Source organism: Chiloscyllium plagiosum, unplaced genomic scaffold (assembly GCF_037043375.1).
Source record: "Chiloscyllium plagiosum isolate Xiang-an unplaced genomic scaffold, Cpla_swu_hap1 HiC_scaffold_9, whole genome shotgun sequence".
Lineage (NCBI taxonomy): Eukaryota > Metazoa > Chordata > Chondrichthyes > Orectolobiformes > Hemiscylliidae > Chiloscyllium > Chiloscyllium plagiosum.
The window spans coordinates 11,911,048-11,930,686 of NW_028270147.1; the positions used below are offsets into that span (position 1 = coordinate 11,911,048).

The 19,639-nt window shown below is 41.3% G+C and overlaps 1 protein-coding gene across 2 annotated transcripts in view; it reads left to right on the forward strand.

Annotated features, from left to right (window-relative positions):
* Nucleotides 1-19,639, forward strand: part of adgrl4 (adhesion G protein-coupled receptor L4) — a 164,981-nt gene that overhangs the window by 126,592 nt on the left and 18,750 nt on the right. The gene's annotated exons all lie outside the window — the stretch shown is intronic.

The following is a 19,639-nucleotide window of genomic DNA, read 5'->3' on the forward strand; positions in this document are numbered from 1 at the left end:
CTTCCCTCTATCCCGTCTACTACAGTATATTCATTGTGCTTTTTACTCTCAATCATCCGGGAGGACCCATCGATAAACAACCGAGCTCCCGCATGCAACGGTACGTCTCTTAAGTTCATTCGCACTTTAGTCTGATATTCAGTAATATCAAGACAGTCATGTTCTGGATGGCCAGGGGCCACCCCCCTCTCTCCGCCACAGAAATGCAGTTGGATTCAAGCAACTGTCTGTGACTAACACAAGGTCATCCTGTTCTATTAAGATTGTCTCATATTTCAAGATCCTAGAGTCTGTGAGCCATTGTCCTGCTTTCTGATTTAAGAATTCTTTGCCTTTTACTCCAGAAACCTTGAGATCTTTGTTAGTTAATTTAACACCGCTAGGTCTAAAGCTTAGGGATGATCGTGCTGCTCTCGTATCCACTAAAAACATTGTTTCCTCTCCTTCAGGTCCCACCTTTAAATTTATCAAGGGTTCCCGGTGGGTCACAGGAGGAGGGAACCCCGACTCCCCTAATCTTCATCAAAAATCATCAATGATACCGCTTCTCTTTGTCGTCCTAACCTTGGACATTGGCTTTTAAAATGTCCTGTTTTTCCACAGTAATAACATCCTGCCAGTTGCTTCCTTCCCCTACCATCTGCTCTCTGTCTCTCTTGTCCTCCTCTGTTCTCTGATTCTAACTTTCTCGTCGTAATTTCTTCAACCGCTGCAACCATTATTTTAGCTTTTTGTTTTTGTTTCTCCTCTTCCCTTTTCACACACACTTTCTGTGCCTCATATAACAGATCTTCTATCTGTTTTTCACTCCAGCCTTCTAATTTCTGTAATTTCTTTTGTATGTCCGGGCCATGATTTAGTCACAAATTGGACCTTTAAAAGTCCCTGTGCTACCGGATCATTGGGATTCATTCCCAAATATTTTCTAGTGGCTTCTTTTAATCTCTGTAAAAAGGCTGACAGGGCTTCCTCCTTTTCCTGTCTTACTTCAAAGGCTTAAAAAAATTCTGAGATTTAGGTGCTGCTTCTTTAATACCCAAAATGACCATTTCTCGAAAGTCCCTCATTTTTCCTCTATCGTGTTCATCCATACCCTTCCACCGTGGGTCCACATTGGTGAATTTGTTTTTGGCTGGTATCACTTCCCTTACCCACCGGATCTCTATTTTCCATTCCCTCAGAGCAGCTCTTCTAATCATGCCCCTTTCTTCTCCTGACCGTACCTGATGTGGGGTGCTGACTACTAAGGCTTCCCTAAAAGTAAGTTTCCGACTCTCCTCTACCAATAAGGCTGTTGCCGCCACTGCCTGCACACACTCTGGCCAGAAATGTAGCTTTCCATTCTTTAATTAACAATGAATTAATGCAGTTCATGTTTTAAATTAACCATGAATCAATATGACAGGTCACTGAGAATGTATGAAGGAATCCTGCCAATTAATATTGATTCAGGCTAACACAATTGAATTATTATAAATATTAATTATTAATTATATATATTATATAATTCAGGATGGAAACACAACAAGTGATTAAAACATTTTAAAAACTGTAATCGCGCAGTTCTGTTTGTTTACCAGTCACTTGTGACTTCTCATTCTGTTTTCGTAATTGTTTTGCTCGAGCACATTCATTTTTAAGAACTTCAACAGATTCCATCTGTTGGAAGTACACCTTTCGCAGTTAATTCAATCCCCAATTTGGTGGCAATATCTCGTCATGAACGCAAAACTGATTCTTCGTGCCTCTCATCACAAAACTGTTGCCATAATCCAATTAACTTTTTTTTTCGTTCCCACTCCCTTGGGCTTAAAATTTAAGGATTACCTTGCTGCTCCCCGTATTGACTGGGAAAACTACGTCCTCTTTGTAAGGTCCCATCTTTAAATTTATCAAGGGCTCCTGGTGGGTCCCCGGGGGCAGGAACCCCTGACACCCCTATTTTCCATCAGGGTTCATTAACGGCACTGCCTTTACTTCCTTTTTCGGATCTGGACACTCTCTCTCTTAAAGTGACCTGTCTTTCCACAGTAATAACATCCCGCCAGTGGGGATTTCCACTTCGATCTTTGTTCCTGTCTACCAGACCCCTTAACATCTCCTCCCCGATCCTTTCTCCTCACTTTATTTTCAACATGCTGCCCGCCACCATTCCGGTTTCCTTCTCCTTTTAGTTTTGTCCTTTTCTTTATTACCTCATCAACCGTGGCTTATCATTATTTTTGCCTTCTGTTTCTGCTTCTCATGTGACGTTGCCAGATCAATTGCTGAGCCGATTTAACCAACTGAACAGCTTTAGGGCAACCTCCTGGCCATTCCTCATCACCCAACGATTTGTTTAGACCTTGATTCTTTTAAAGAAATATTGCAATATTTCTTGCTCCCTGTAATCTCAAATACAATTTATCAATTTATGCTTGCTTTTCTTTAAAGCCTGTTCCTAACTACACATTTTGGAATCTTTCTTGTAAATACATATTTATATATTATAAATTCATTTATTCAGTGTTTAATATTCAAAATGCAAAATGCACACAGTTCCCAACTCTGAAATCCACCACGATCACCCGGTTCCAGTCCCCGATTCAAATCCAAAACTAGTCCTCCCAAGTAGTCCTGACCAGTCATTGCTCAATTACAAAGCTATAGGTCGTGAAATAACCAGAACTGCCTTAAAAGGATTTGTCTATTCAAGTTAAAACTTCAACTGTCCTCCATAAATCGCTTTTATGTAAGGATAAAAAAGATTAGTTAGAAACTGATAGTAAGGCAGTCATGACCTGTGAAAAGAACATTTATTTCATAATCTTGCAAAATCCTTAACCTTAAAAGAAATCATGTTAAAATTTCCATAATAGAAATCAGATTCAAAACAGTCCCGGATCTCAAGCTCCAGGGAACCTTCAATCACCAACAAACAAATGTGCATTCAGACTGAATCACAAAGGGTTAAACTTTCTACTAGCTGTACAGCTCTTCTCTCTCGCTCTCTCTCTCTCTCTCACACACACACACACACACACACAGACACCATGTTTCACAGACACTTTGAGTTTCCCGCAACGACTCCTCTCGCTTTTGAATTAGTTACGAAGTGCACCCTCAGTAGCCCTTCAGCTACTAGCCCTTCTGACACGAAGCATGATCTGATTCCTCCTGACTGTAAGGCTGTTTTTCATTGACATTTTATCATTTGTTTTTTATCCTTTCCTCGCGTCCGAGGATTGTACTTCCAATCTCTTAACATTTTTCCCTAAGGACTGTCCATTGGGATGTGGTCCTCGGACGTCCCTCTCATGTCTCTTTCTACATCTAAATTGCTATTCTTATTTCCCATTTCAATACTCGGCCGTTTTCTTTATATAATTTTAATTAACCTCTCTGAGGTTCGGTGTTACCTTCTTCCACACCCACTTCAGGGTTATAATCTCCACGTGGGAGTTTCCCCTCTTAATAACCGGTCTAAGGTTGGGTGATCGAATCAGTTAGACACCTTACTTGTTAGATTAATCTAGCCAATTAAAGACCTTTATTGTCTATTTTTTAGGTTGCCAATTCCCCCATATTTCTCGTACGGAACCGACCACCAAGGTAATACTTAAAGGTCAACTTTCATACCTTGGTCTGTGCACAAAAGTTACCTGGTGTAATGTGCGCCCCGTCCCGCGGCAATACCAGACAGCAAAATACGTTGTCAATCGAGATCACCCGAAATTTACCTTTACCCGGGTCTTATGTACACAAGAGTAACCCGACCGAACCACCACGTCTTGGTGCCCTTCGCACCGCAGCGAAACAGCAAGTAATGCTGCAAATCCCGGCCACCCGCGAATGCGGGTCTAAAGTCCATAAGAGTTACCCGACCAACCCGCCGTGTCCCAGTGCCCGGATAATACTTATTTAAGACCTTTTTCTTACCCGGGTCTTGTGCACAAGAGTCACCCGATCGAACCCCCCGCGTCGCGTCTGCCCGTCCTGTCTCCAGGGTCTCCCAGTCCGGATCACGCTCGCCCGAGCCGCCGCGGCAACAAGGGGAAACTAGAGATCGTCTAAATCAGCGAGGTGCACCTTCTCCGTTTCTCCAAGAATGCCGAGCGACCGGAGCTTGGGATCCTGGAATGAGCCCCCAAATCTGTTAGAAACAAAATTCAATAAAATTTAGATGAGACCACCAAAACTGGAAACAAGACAATTTATTACGAACTTGCAAGTAAGGGCTTCAATTGAATAAGCAAATGAGCAAATTAGAGCTTAGGTTAATGTACTGTTATACCCTTTGAGCTGAGTGAGGTCATCTCTCCAGACTCCTAATTACCCGATCTCTCTTACTGTACCAAACCACTGCCCAGCTGCACTCCACCCTTATTACTTCCCCTTCCCCAGGTTGGCAACCTTCCTTTCTGTAAGTGCTGACACATACATTTATTTTGTCAAGATCTGGTTTAACATTTTGTATCAATTCTGCTGGTACATTCCATCCTCGGACATTTCATTAACTTGTATCATTTTGTATAGCTCAAGCATTTCGGTTATCTCAGCTTTTTGCTGAAAGGCATAATTTTACAAAAATAACTTTTTGTTATAGTAATTACACACCAAAGTTAGTATTTAATTAACCACAGATATACACTGAAAAGTCCCTAAATACCTGCAGGGTTAATAGTTCTTTTGCTGTACCCCTTTTCTGTATGCTTTTTCTATATCTACAAAAACAACACTTTACCCCATTTCCAACATTCATTGTTGCTCCTTTGTGGTCCCCACCAATGACTGCAGCCCCTATGATGGTGCCCCCATGCAAAGTCTCACTCTTTCACCTCTTCTCCTTTTCCTCAGAGAAGAGAGGAATCTCGCAGTGCAAACTTCGTTTTACTAGCCCCCCCCCCCACTCTTTTTGACTGAACATTTATGAAACATCCTCCCCTGTGGAAAGCTATAATAAAATAATTTCTTTACAGGGTGAGCTGCATCATTCCAGGCAAAATAATCATTTCAATGTCTGCCTGGGTAAAACACGAAAAAAAAAGTAATTGCTGCCGAGCAAGTTGATGTCAAGGGATGGAGTAATACATTGCGTTCCACGGAGAATATTCAGACCTGGCATTGATGTTAAAATTACTTATTTAACAAATCAGCTTCCTTTACCAGTCAATGGACCTCTGTTCAACGTAAAGGAGTAGAATCATAGAGATGTACAACACGGAAACAGGCCCTTCGGTCCAACTCATCCATGCCAGCCAGATTTCCTAAATAAATCTGCTTCCATTTGTCAGCATTTGACCCATGTCCTTTCTAAACCCCACCTACTCATATACCCATCAGATGCCTTTTAAATGCTGTAATTGTACCAGCCTCCGACACTTCCTTTGGCCGCTCATTCCATACTCGATTCCCACCCACATGACAACATTGCCTCTTAGAACCCTTTTACAGCTTTCCCCTCTCAGCTTAAACCTATGCCCTCTAGTTTTTGACACCCCCACCCTGGGGAAGCAACTTGGCGTATTTACTCTATCCATGCTCCACTTACTTTTATTAGGTCACCAATGCTCATGAACGGTTGAAATCTTTCTCAAGTCCATGAGCTGTATTCGGCGAAACTTTTAAAGAATAAGGCCAGTTCTTTGATGGAGTTGACGTTATAAGGATAGATAAATTATAAAATCATAGTTGGATACAGTACAGAAGGAAGCCATTTGGCCCATTATGCCTCTGCCGATTCTGAGAGCTGCTCTTTATATAAAAAAAAAGATTTCAGGAGATATGGTTGATCAGAATGTGTTGTCCATCCCTAACTGCCCTTCAACTGAGAAGCTTGCTGGGTAATCTCAGAGAACTGTTAAGAGTCAACCACATTGTTGGGAGTCTTGGAGTCACATGCAGGCAGACCAAGTACAAACAGCATTTATCTAAATGCAAGAGGACTGACAGGCAGATAAACTCAGGGCATGGTTGGGAACACGGGAGTGATATATCATAGATATTACAGAAATGTTGCTCAGGGAAGGGCACCACTGTCAGCTTAATGTCCTGGGGCTTATAGTACAATTCCTTTAAGGTATTCATCCCTTTCCTATTTCTCAGTTCCACCCATATAACTTCAGTGGACGTTCTGCCAGGAATATCCTATAGATGCTATAAGAAGGTTAGAAAGAAGGACAAGAGAAGAGGGGGAGTCGCATTACAGTTTAACATTACAGTTTAACATTACAGTTTAACATTACAGTTTAACATTACAGTTTAACATTATAGTTTAACATTACAGTTTAACATTACTGTTTAACATTACAGTTTAACATTACAGTTTAACATTACAGTTTAACATTACAGTTTAATATTACTGTTTAACATTACAGTTTAACATTACTGTTGTACTTAGGGAGGATATTCCTGGCAGAACGTCCACTAAAGTTATATGGGTGGAACTGAGAAATAGGAAAGGGATGAATACCTTAAAGGAATTGTACTATAAGCCCCCCAGTTGTTAGCAGGAAATTGATAAGCAAATATGTAAGATCTCAGTTATCTATAAGAACAGCAGGTTTGTAACAGTCAGGGATTTTAACTTCCAAACATAAACTGTGACTTTCATTGTGTTAAAGGCTTGAATGGAGAGGAATTTGTTATGTGCGTTCAAGAAAATTTTCTTATTCATTATGTGATGTACCTGCTAGAGAAGGAACAAAACCTGACCTTCCGCTGGGAAACAATATAGAACAGGTGGCTGAGGTGTCAGTGGGGGAACACTTTGACGCAAGTGATCATTATGCTATTAGTTTCAAAATAGTTATGAGAAAGGGTAGATCAGATCTAAAATGAAAGCTCAATTTCTGAATTGGAGTAAGGCCAATTTTGATGGTATTAAGCAGGAATTTTCAAAAGTTGATTGTGAGAGGCTATTTGCTGGTGAGAGGATGGTTAGAAAGTGGGAAGACTTCAAAAATGACCTAACAAGGATTCAGAGACAATGTGTTCCTGTTAGTGCAAAGAGCCAGGCTGCTAGGTGAAGAGAATGCTGGATTGACTAAAAGAAATTGAGACTCTGGTCAAAAGAATGGAGGCGCATGTTAGGTATAGCCAGCTAGGATCGAGTGAATCCGTCGAGGAGTATAAGGATGGTACAAGTATAGTTAAGAGGGAAATCAGAAGGGCAAAAAGTGGACACGAGATATCTTTGGCAAATATGGTTAAGGAGAATTCAAAGAGATTCTACAAATACATTAGGGCAGAAGAGTAACTAAGGAGAGACTAAGGTCCCTTAAAGAACAATGAGTTTGTCTATACATGGAACTACAGAAGATGGGTGAGATACAAAACAAATATTTCATATCATTATTTGCCATGCAGAAGGACATGGACGCTAGGCAACTTAGGAAAATAAATAGTGATGTCTTGAAAAGTGTCAATATCACAGAAGAGGAAGTGCTGGAGGTCTTAAAATGCAAAGAAGTTGATAAATCCCCAGGACCTGATCAGGTGGTATCCCAAAACTTGTGGGATGGTGGGGAAGAGATTGCAGGACCCCTTGCTGAGATATTTGTATCAGCGATGCCACAGGTGAGGTGTCAGAAGACTTGAAAGTGGCTGATGTGGTGCCATTATGGTGGGCGGCACGGTGGCACAGTGGTTAGCACTGCTGCCTCACAGCGCCAAAGACCCGGGTTCAATTCCCGCCTCAGGCGACTGTGTGGAGTTTGCACGTTCTCCCCGTGTCTGCGTGGGTTTCCTCCGGGTGCTCCGGTTTCCTCCCACAGTCCAAAGACGTGCAGGTCAGGTGAATTGGCCATGCTAAATTGCCTGTAGTGTTAGGTAAGGGGTAAATGTAGGGGTATGGGTGGGTTTCGCTTTGGCGGGTCGGTGTGGACTTGTTGGGCCGAAGGGCCTGTTTCCACACTGTAATGTAATCTAATCTAAAATCTAATTATTTAAGAAAAGTGGTAAGGAAAAACCAGAGACCTATAAACCAGTGAGCCTCTAACAATGTGAGTAAGTTGTTGGAGGGGATTCTGAGGGACATAATTTACATGTATTTAGAAAGACAAGGTCTGATTGCAGAGAGTCACCTTGGCTTTGTGTGTGGGAAATCATACCTTACTAATTTGACTGAGGTTTTTGAAGAGGTGCAAATGACAATTGATGAAAGCAGAGCAGTAGGCATTCTGCATTTGGACTTTGGCAAGGTGTTCAATAAGGTTCCACATTATAGACTGGTCAGTAAGGTTAGATCACAGCAAATTCAGAGCAATTCAATATCAAATTATTTTGAAGGTAGGAGACAGAGAGTTGTGGTCAAGAATGTTTTGACAGACCGGAAACCTATGACAAGCGGTATGCCGCAAGGATTGGTGCGAGGTCCACTGCTTTTTTATCATTTATATAATTATATTGGATATGACTATAGGTCAGTAAATTTGCAGATGACACCAAAATTGGTGATGTAGTGGATGATGAAGAAGGTTACCTCAGAGTACAATGGGACCTTGTTCAGAGGGGCAAATGTGATGAGGAGTGGCAGATGAAGTTTCATTTAGATAAATGAGAGGGGCTGCATTTCGGAAAGATGTATTGGAGCAGGACTTATACACTTAATGGTGAGATCTCGTTGCCAAACAATGAGACCTAGGGGTGTGGGTGCATAGTTCCTTAAAGGTAGGGTCGCAGGTAGACAGGATAGTGAAGAAGGTGTTGGGTACACCTGTCCTCATTGGTCAGTGCATTGAGTATAGGAGTTGGGAGGTAATGTTGCTGCTGTACAGGACGTGGGTTCAGCCACTTTTAGAAAATTGTTTTCAGTTCTGGTCTCCCTGTTATTGGAAAGATGCTGTTAAACTTGAACGGGTGCAGAGCAGATTTACAAGGATGTTGTTGGGACTGGACAGTTTGAGGTATAGGAAGAGACTGAATAGACTGGGATTGCATTCCCTGGAATATCACTAATGAGAGACATGGATAGGCTGAAAATCTAAGGTCTTTTTCTCAGGATAGGGGAGTCCAAAACTAAAGGGCAGAGTTTAAGGTGAAAGGGGAAAGATTTAAGGGAGACCTAAGCAGCAACTTTTTCAGACAAAGGGTGATGCGCGTATGGAATGAGCTACCAGAGGAGATGGTGGAGGTGAGTTATATTATAACATTGTTACAACATCTGCACGGATGCATGAATAGGAAGGGTTTAGAGGAATATGGGCCAAATGCTGAGAAATGGAACTAGATCAGCTTAGCATGTCTGGCTGGTGTGGATGAGTTAAACCGAAGGGTCTGTTTCTGTGCTGTATGACTCTATCTCTTTTCCTAAAGGTCATTAATAAATTAGAAGGGTTTTTACAACAAATGTGAAATCTTCACAGCTACCATTACTGCAAACAATATTTAATTCCAGATTTGACTGAATTTAAATTTCACCTGCTGCTGTCATAGGATTTGAACCCATGATCCAAGACAGTTAACGTGGGCCTGTGGATTGTGAGCAACCACTGCAAATGGTGGAATTTAATTCAATTTATAAAATCTGGAATTTAAAATCTACTGTTGACCATGAATCTGTTGTCAGTTGTCAGGAAAAACCCATCTGGCTCACCTCACATCCCTCAGGGAAGGAAACTGCCAACCTTACCTGGTCTGGTTTACATGTGACTCCAGACCCACAGCAATGTGGTTGACTATTAACTGACCTCTGAAATGGCCCAACAAGCCACTTAGTTCAAGGGCAGCTAAGGAACAAGCAATAAATGTGGGCCAGTTCACATCCCATGAATGAATTAAAATAAAATGAAGAATATTACAGAGACATGGAAAGGTGACAATATGAGGCTGGTTCATCATCTGATGAAAAAGCATTGTGCACTGAATAACTTCTGTTGGCAGGTCACACTGAACAATTCAACTGGGAATAATTTAACAAGAGCAAACCTGATAATGCACCTGCGATTTCAGTCTGCAGTGGAATTAGTCTCCCCTCCAAGCCACGTGTTGTCTGGGTGTGGAACTGCATCCTTGAGTGTTGCTGGGTCAGAATCCTGGTGCTCCCTCCCTAATGGCATTATGGGTGCACCGATGCCATGTGACTGCAGCAGTTCAGGATGGCAGCTCATCACCACCTTCTTAAGACAACCAGGAATGAACAATAAATGTTGACCTAGCCAGAAACAGCCACATCCAATGACTGAATACGAGATGAGGTGAGGGGCGGAAAGTCTTGACGAACTGCAGCTGTTCTAACTGTGCTAAATAAAAACCCTTGGATTATTTTTAACATTATCTCTCTGCGATAATTAGTTCTCTTTGACAAAGATAAGTGACACCTTCCCATGATACACCCAGCAAAAAAACCTTGGCACTTTTGGCACCGTAATGTAGAGCCACAATTAGCGCAAGCTTTTGACATGTTTCAGCTGTATCTATCCATATTAATGCAAGAAAACTTCTGCCTCTCGCTTTTCTCGTTTGATGTTGCAGACAGCGCTGCTCTTCCATCTCATAAATATTACACCCACGGCAAAATTAATCCCCCAGCAGATGGGAACCTCGTTGAAGTATGGTGTTTATAAATCTTGTCCATTCACATTTTAGCAGAGCACCAGGACTGGTGTTTAGTCAGAAAATTGCTGGTGTGTTGGTAGTGTCCCTGGATGAGTAATCCATCACCCCAGAATTGTTACAGTACAGAAGGAGGACATTCAGTCCATCATATGTACACTGACTCTTGAAACTAACATAGTGCCAAACTCTTGCTTTTCCCCACAGACTCTGCATATTGATTCCACTTTCATAATTAGCCAATTATAATTAGCCACCTCACTTTCAAACAGTGCATTCCAGACCCACCTCCTCATTGAGTCAAAATGTCTTTCTCACCCTGTATTTGCTTCATTTGTGAAACACTGTAAAACTGTAGCGTCCAGTTCCCAATCCATTTAGAGGTGGGAATAGTTTCTCCCAATCTGTTCTGTCCAGATCCCTCCTGAAATGTAAACTTCCTTCAAATTTCCTCTAAACCTTCTCCTCCAAGTCCCAACTTCTCCAATCTTTCCTCATAACTAAAGCATCCAATCTGTGGAATTATGCTTATAAATCTCTTCTGCATTCTCTCTCATGCATTCACGTCTTTCCTATAGTGTGGCACCCAGAACTGGACACAGTGCTCCAGCTGAGGTCTAACTAGTGTTCTATGAAAGTTCAGCATAACCTTCCTACTTGTGTACTCTATGCCCTTATTAACGATGCTTGAATATTGCATGCTTTGTTATCTGTTTCCTCTCCCTGTCCTGCCACCTCTAAGGACTTACAAACATATATATCTGGTTTCTGTATTGCTAATAATATTCTTTATTTTGTGTTGTCTCTCTACAATCTTTGTATCAAAGGTCACTTCTCTGCATTGAATTTCATCTGTTATCTATCCACCCCCACCAAAAATGTATTAATGTCCTTTTGAAGTTCTACACTGTCCTCCTCTCAGTTTACAATGTTCCCACATTTTGGTGTGTCCATAAACTTTTAACCTGTTCTCTACCCACCAGAATCTAGATCATTGTTACATCAAGAAAGCAAAAATCTCAATATCAATATGGAGAGCTCCACGACAAGCATTCCTCCAGCCTGAAAAATACCCATTAACCATGTTTCCTATTCCCATTTCAATTTTGTATCCAGTGCCAACTTCTTCAATCTACCCTCTTAATTGAAGTTTCTCAATCCTGGAACCATTCTTGTAAATCACTTCTTCATTCTTTTCTACATCGTTTCTACAATGTGGAAGCCACATGATACTCCAACTGAGGTCCAACAAATGTCTTAGATAACTTCCTTATTTACAACACTGTGCATAGCACTGTATTGAATGCCTTTTGGAGGTCCACATGTATTACATCAGTGTCCTTCCCCTCTTCAAAAAACACTAGCAAGTTAGTCAAACATGATTTTCCCTACACAAATCCATGCTGACTATTTCAGATCAAGCATATTTTTCCGAGGGGTGGTATGGTGGCTCAGTACTTAGCATAGCTGCCTCACAGCACCATGGACTCGGGCTTGGGTAACTGTGTGAAGTTTGCACATTGTCTCTGTGTCTGCATGGGTTTCTTCTGAGTGCCCCTGTTTCCTGTCACAGTCCAAAGATGTGCAGCTTAGGTGGATTGATCATGCTAAATAGCCCTGTAGTGTCCAGGGATGTGAAGGCGAATTGGAAGCATTCATTAATTCTATCATAAATAATTGTTTCCAGAAATCTCCCCATCACCAATTTTAAACTGACTGTCATTGTTAAACCAACCTTTAAAAATGTTATTTCAACAAGGACATGTTTGCAATTGTCTAATCCTCCAACACCATCCCTGAATCCTAGGAAGATTAAATGATAATTGCCAGAACTTCTGCAACTTCAACGCATACTTACTTCAATGTTCTTGAGTCTATCTCATCTTGTCCCTTTGCCTTATCAACTTGAAGTGCTAGCAGCTTATGCAATCCGTCCTCTTCATTCATTTTAAACTCTTCTAGTGACTGACTTTCTGGTCTACAACAACAGTCTAGGAGGCATAGATAAAGAGAGGTGCAAAGTATTCATTTAACACCTTAACTATGCCTCATCATGTCAATCCCCTGGTGGTCTCCAGTTGGCCCTACTTCTTTACATCAAGTTTTACGATTGATGTGCTTATGGAACGCTCCTGGATTTCCTTTAATATTAGCTGCCAGTTTTCTTTTCATAATCTGTCTTGTACTTGGTTTTCCATCTCCCTTCTGGAATTCTGATATTCAGCTTAGTTCTAAATTGCATTTACCAATGTGTATCAGTCATACACACACTTTTTCTTTTTTAACTTAATTTCCATCTCATTTGTCACCTAGGGAGTTCTGAATTTGATTTTTATTTTCCTTTCTGAGGGGATGTACCTCAATTGTGCCCAAATGATTACATCTTTGAAAGTAGCCCATTATTCAGCTATTATTTATTATGCCTAACTTTAGTTCCAGTCTATCCAGTCTCTGTTCTTGCCCCATTGAAGTTGATTATTGTTACTCTCTCATAGGGTTGCACAGCACAGAAACTGACTCTTTGGTCCAACTCGTCTATGCCAACCACATATCCTAAATTAATCTAGTCCCATTTGCCAGCACTTGGCCCATATCCCTCTAAACACTTCCTATTCATATAGCCATCCAGATGCCTCTTAAGTGTTGCAAATGTATCAGCCTCCATTACGTCCTCTGGCAGCTCATTCCATTCACGTATCACTATTGACGTGAAAACGTTGCCCCGAGGGTACCTTTTATATCTCTCCCCTCTAACCTTAAGCCTATGACCTCCAGTTTTGGACTCCCCTACCCTGGGGAAAAAAGACTTGGGCTATTCACCCTATCCATGCCCCTCATGATTTCATAAACCTCTACAAGGTCACCCCTCAGTCTCCAACTCTCCAGGGAAAGCAGCTTCAGCCTGTTCAGCCTCTCCCTGTAGCTCAAACCCTCCAACCCTGGCAACATCCTTGTAAATCTTTTCTGCACCCTTTCAAGTTTCACAATATCTTTCCTGTAGCAGGGTGACCAGAATTGAAAACAGTATTCCGAAAGTGGCCTCACCAATGTCATGTACAGCCACAACATGACATCACAACTCCTATACTCAATGCACTGACCAAAATCATTTTCCACTATCATCTAAAGCATTACGATACAAAAATCATTGTCCACTGACATTTGCCAACCTCATTTCCAAGAATTCTACTCTTCCACCAAACTTGGCCTCGCAGTGTCTCCATTCTTGTTGGACTGGACACATACTATTGTAGAAAATTCTCCTAAACACAAAATCTAGGAATGATCGTTTCTTACTGCTCCTTATCTGCTCCTATCTGGATCGATATTCAGACAGTAATCATACAAAGGGCAGTGAAGAATAAGTTAAGGCTCTGAGGTCATGATTTCAAAATCAATTCTGGCAGCTGGAGAAATTTAAAATCATTTAATAAGTCTGAAATATAAAGTTAGTCTCAGTAATTTTGACCAATCATTAATGGTCATAAAAACTCACTTGGTTCACTTGTGCCCTGTGGGGAAGGAAATCTGCCATCCTTACTTGGTCTGGCCGACATGCCACACCTGAACTTCAGCGATATGCTTGACTCAAGTTGCCCTTTAAACCAATCAGCAGGCCACTCAGTTTAAAGGCCAATAGAGTTGGGCGATAATAAAGAAAAAAATTAGCCGGGATCACAAAGGTACACCCCAACGGTTCTGGGAGCAGCACAAAGGTGTTCTGTGCTACTTTGTGATCATCTCCAATTCAGACTGAGTAAGATATCAAGTCAAACGTGATGATCCATATCTGACAGGAAGGGTCATAAGGGAATATTGGAAAATCTAGTGCTGAGTTATAGACTCATCTAGCTGCAAGGTGAGATACAACATCAGTAGAGGTATACATTGTGCTGATTGGTTAATTCAGATTGATAGCGCCATATGTAAAATTATGCCAATGGTAAGGATTCAATTCCCATTGTGGCAGTGGAGGTCATGGAGATCTGGCTCCTTGCATTAACTCACTCTCGTTGCCTCACAATTTATATATTAACCAGTTGTTTCTCATCAATGAATACACATTACAATGGTCTTTAGCTAATTACAGTCAACCTGAGATACTTTCTATCACCAAGTTCTGCCTTGTAATGTCTCTGCCCTGCCTCTTATTGTTTGTTGATGAATCAATCATCCATTATTTAGTTACTTCCAGACTCGACTATCTCAATGTTTGCCTGGTCTTCTTGTTCCCTTGTAAATGTTGATATAATCAAGATGCTGCTACCCAAATCCTGACTTGCATTTTCTGTTTAGCCCTGACCCTTGATGCTCACTGACCTACATTGGCACCTGGTCCAGTAATGTCTCAGTATTAAATTTCTTATCCTTGTTTATAAATCTCTTCATGCCTTCCTCCCCTCCTTATTTCCAGCCTTATAGTCCTCCAAGGATTCTACGCTTCTCAAATTCATCTCCAACATCAACATGACGCTTTGATTAAAGCAACACTAAAAATGTAAATATATAAGTGTTACTCTGTACTGAGCTCAAGGACATCCTTAGTTTTAAAGCTTAGCCTAATCAAAATCATCTAATTCTGAATTGAGCTGGAGTTACGGCGGAGTCTGTTCTGAGACCAAAAGGGTGTGGGATTAGCTTGTAGACAGTCCCGTTGCCTGACTCCTGTTGGTTATAAACACACACTGAAAAACCAAGCGAGCAGCCCATTAGACCAATGCACACATATCCAAGAAGTGGGAAGGGTGGCACGGTGGCTCAGTGGTTAGCACTGCTGCCTCAAGACACCAGGAACCCAGGTTTGATTCCATTCTTGGGAGATTATCTGTGTGGAGTTTACACATTCTCTGTATGAGTTTCTTCTCCCACAGTCCAATGAAGTGCAGATTCAGTGGATTGATCGTGCCTAATTGCCCATAGCATCCAGGGATGTGCAGGCTAAGTGGATTGCCATGGTAACTGCAGGGTTCCAGGGATAGGGAGGGGAATCGGTCTAGTGGAATGCTCTTTGGAGGGTGAGTATGGACACAATGGGCCAAATGGCCTGCTTTACACTGTAGGGATTGTATGAAGAACAGCAATCTTATTGAAGGAGTGTTGATCCCAAGAGCCGGACTTGTGATCAAAAGAATGGGCATTGGAATCCCATGATGACAGGATGAGGGTGTGATTAGAGGTTGGGGAAGAATGTAGAGACAAAAAGTTGGTGTCAGTACCAGTGAAGCTAAAAGGATTGGGTTGTTATAATTGGTTCACAATTTCTGAAAGGGTTGGAAGCCAACGTATTCTTACTTGATTTTGAAAACTTCTAGCAATTTTACTGTTAACCATCTCCTCCCCAAGGAAACCAATCCCAAATTGTCCAATTTATCTTGGTGCATGTATGGAACTATGTGCCAAAGGAAGAAGTACATCATTAAAAGGCACTTGGATGTGTTATATGAATAGGAAGGGTTTAGAGGGATATGGGCCAAATGCTGGCAAATGGGACTGGATCAGTTTAGGATATTTGCTCGACATGGACAAGTTGAAACAGGGTCTGTTTCCATGCTGTATAAGTCTATGAGTCTCTGGCTTTAGCTTTCTAGCTGATGTTTCTCATCCCTGGAACCAATCTCATGAATGTTCTCAACACTTTCTCCAGTGTTTTCATGTCCTTCCTGAAGATGGGGGGAGAGAAGGTTTAGCTTCATTAGATCTAGTCTCCATTCCCAACCCCACCCCCACCCCCAGCTTGGTGTCCTCACACACAAACAAATGGTTCCTGTGGCATGTGATGGTCAGCTGGCTATTGCAGCTGCCATTGTGGATAGTCACTGTAATGGCTAAAAATAGTCAGAATTTGAATTCTTCTACCACAGTGGTAAGTGAAGACAAATTCTGTGAGAGTTCTACGAGGGTTTGTTTTTATTCATTCATGAGATGTGGCTGTCACTGGTTGGGCCAGTGTTTATTGCCCATCTCTAATTGCCCAGAGGGTAGTTAAGAGTCAACCACATTGCTGTGGGTCTGAAATAACAATCTGGCCAGACCAGTTAAGGATGGAATATTTCCTTCTCTGAAGGACATTTCTGGCAAAGGACAAGGGTTTTGTGGTCACCATTCGACTTTTACTTCCAGAGTTTTATTGAACTCAAATTCCAACATCTGCCATGTGTCATTTGTACCTAAGACTCCAGAACATTACTTAGATCTCTCGATTAATAATCTCGTGATAATACCACAAGGGCGCCCCTGCCTAGACAGTTTGACGTGATCTGGAACCAGAATTTGTGTTTTCTTTAAAAGAGTTAAGGATACATCCGTTTCTTAGAGAATAATTCCTATGTCATGCATTTTATATGGTTTTACATTCCGGTTTGTTTGCTTGGAAAGGTTTTTTGAAATTCTAAGGAGGAAACGGCTACTTTTCACGTTGGCTATGTATGGAATGCCTATTTTTATAAAAATGAAAGTATTTGACATACTGTCAAGAATTGTTTTCACTTATAATCTTGTCTTTTTACCTAGAACAAAATAAATGCTTAGCACTTGTATCTTGTACATCTTAAAATAGTGGACACAAGAACGGTGTGTGAATACATTAAACATCCACAAAGTATAATTTTAATACCCAGGTGATTACAAACTACTTTGTGTTTTAGCTTCATTAAATGTTCAGGAGCTCCCCCATCCCATTTCCCTTAATCTAGGATGTAAACAGTCATCAATCAATGTCCTCTGTTATAATTTGTTCAGATAACTAATGAACATCTGATATTGTTCCTTTTATCATTAGAATGGATTCTAAATTCAAGGTGGATCTCAGTGTGTTTTGAGCCAAATTACCCAGAATAATAGCATTTCTGAAAATATAATTTTGGAACTTTACGTTTGATTAGTTTCTCATAACCCCGACAGCCCAGAAGGGCAATTAATTCAACGGTCCTTAGCTATCGTTTCAAGTGGAGCTTCTTTTGTCTTTGTCAAAATTTTGTCTTCTCCTCTTTTATTCTTGTTTTCAAATGCTTGCCCAATTCTCCATTAAATGATATTTGATCTATTTTGTTTGTTGTTATAGCCAGAAAGAGATGCCGAATGTTGTTGCCTCTTCATTGTGAATTTGCTGATCATTACAAGCAAAACCTTTTCCTTTACTCCCTTAAAATATATTGCGATCACAAAAATTTCCATTAAGTCACCCGCACAACAGCCAGACAAAGGATATTTTTCAAATGATGTTGGGGCTCGGAAAATTAAACGCCTCACTCAATCCTTTTGTTTCCTGATCAGAAAGAAGGTGCAAAGATGTGTCTTCACCCTTTGTATTCAAATCTTACCATCGTCAACTCAACTTCCATCCCACTTGAAGAAGAAGAAGAAGAATTCTTAAAAGTTCCACAATGTACCAACTTCACTGGGCTCAAAATTATTTGGTCAGCCTCTACTTCTGACTTTTATAGAATCTTACTGTGCCCAATATGGCTGCCATATTTTTTTCTGCTTCGCATCAATTCTATCAACTCAAATCATCAAGCATTCTACCTTGGTGCATAATGGCTTGGGATAGCAACTGCTCTGCCCAGGATCATAAGAAAGTACAGAAGGTGGTGTGCACAGCCCTGACCATCACAGAAGCCAACTTCTCGTCCATGGACTCCATTTACACTTCTCGCTGCCACAGAGAGGCTGCCAACATCAGCAAAGGCCCCTCCCACCAGTAATGCTCTCTTTCAAACTCTTCAATTAGGCAGGAGATACAGAGGTTTGAACACACATACACACACACACACACACACACATCAACAGGTTCAAGAACAGCTTCTTCCCTGCCATTATTAGATTGTTAAAAGAACCTCTCCAATCCAGTGACTTGCTTTTGTGCACCTCCTATGCAGTCATACCCTATGTCTCACTCTGTCTAAGCACTCTATGCTCTGTATGTCCTTGTTTGCTATGATCTGCCTGTACTGCTCCCAAAACAAAACTTTTCACTGTACATAGGCACATGTGAATACAATAAATGAAATTAAATCAAATCAAGTCGCTGCTTTCCAAAGTAAATTTGAGGGATTTCTTTTCTTGATGCCTGTGATGTGATGTAGATGTATGTCTGTCTTTACTACATCAGTGCATTACCTTGGACTCTAGCCCATCAAATGTACCTTTTCTTTCGATGTCACATGTTATTCTGAGCATACCTGGTTTCTTCACTATTTTAAACAAGTTCTAACGAACTCCATTTATTCTGAATAGTATCCTCAGCAAACAATTATAGACCTTAATTATTCCATTTTCAACTGAAAATTTCATGCAATGTACTTGAATCATTGCACAAGACACACATTTAGTTTTTAATTAAGCCACCTGGCACCAATGAATTGCTGATTCGTAGATAGTGGTGGATAACTTTTGATGCACAGCCCACCTTGTGGCTTTCCATTGAAAATGTATTAATTGCCTTGTACCACACACTGGGTAAGTGCTGAGTGCTATTCCCATTCCTAGCTACTGACAGCTCCATTCATTCACCCAGATAGAATCCCTACAGTGTGAAAGTAAGCCACTTGGCCCATCAAGTCCACACCAAACCTCCAAAGAGCATCCCCCCCATGCGCCACATTCCTGTAATACCACATTTCCCAGAACTAATCCACCTAACCTATGCAGTAAGGGGAATTTAGCACGTCCAATGCCCCTAACCTGCATATCTTTTGGACTGTGGGAGGAAACCGGAGCACCTGGAGGAAACCCACACAGACACGGGAACAATGTGTAAACTCCACACAAACAGTTGCCTGAGGCTGGAGTCGAACCCACATCCCTGGTGCTGTGAGGCAGCAGTATTAACCACTGAGCCACCATGCCAACTTTGATCAAAACAGGGATTGCTTCTCACTTGAGATTTCACTATGTCCTGTGTCATCTAAATGCCAGGTCTGAAAATGTCCCCCACTGAGTTGACAAAACACCCAATATTGTGGCTCAGTTGGTGATGAAGCGCTCTTCTGTTTACTGAACGGAAATCTATCCTGTGTAGTAGTCTCTCAGAACAAGACTGACCTTTGCCACATAGCAAGGACCTGTGTGTGAAATCTTATAACATGGAGATGCTGTTGAGGTTTTT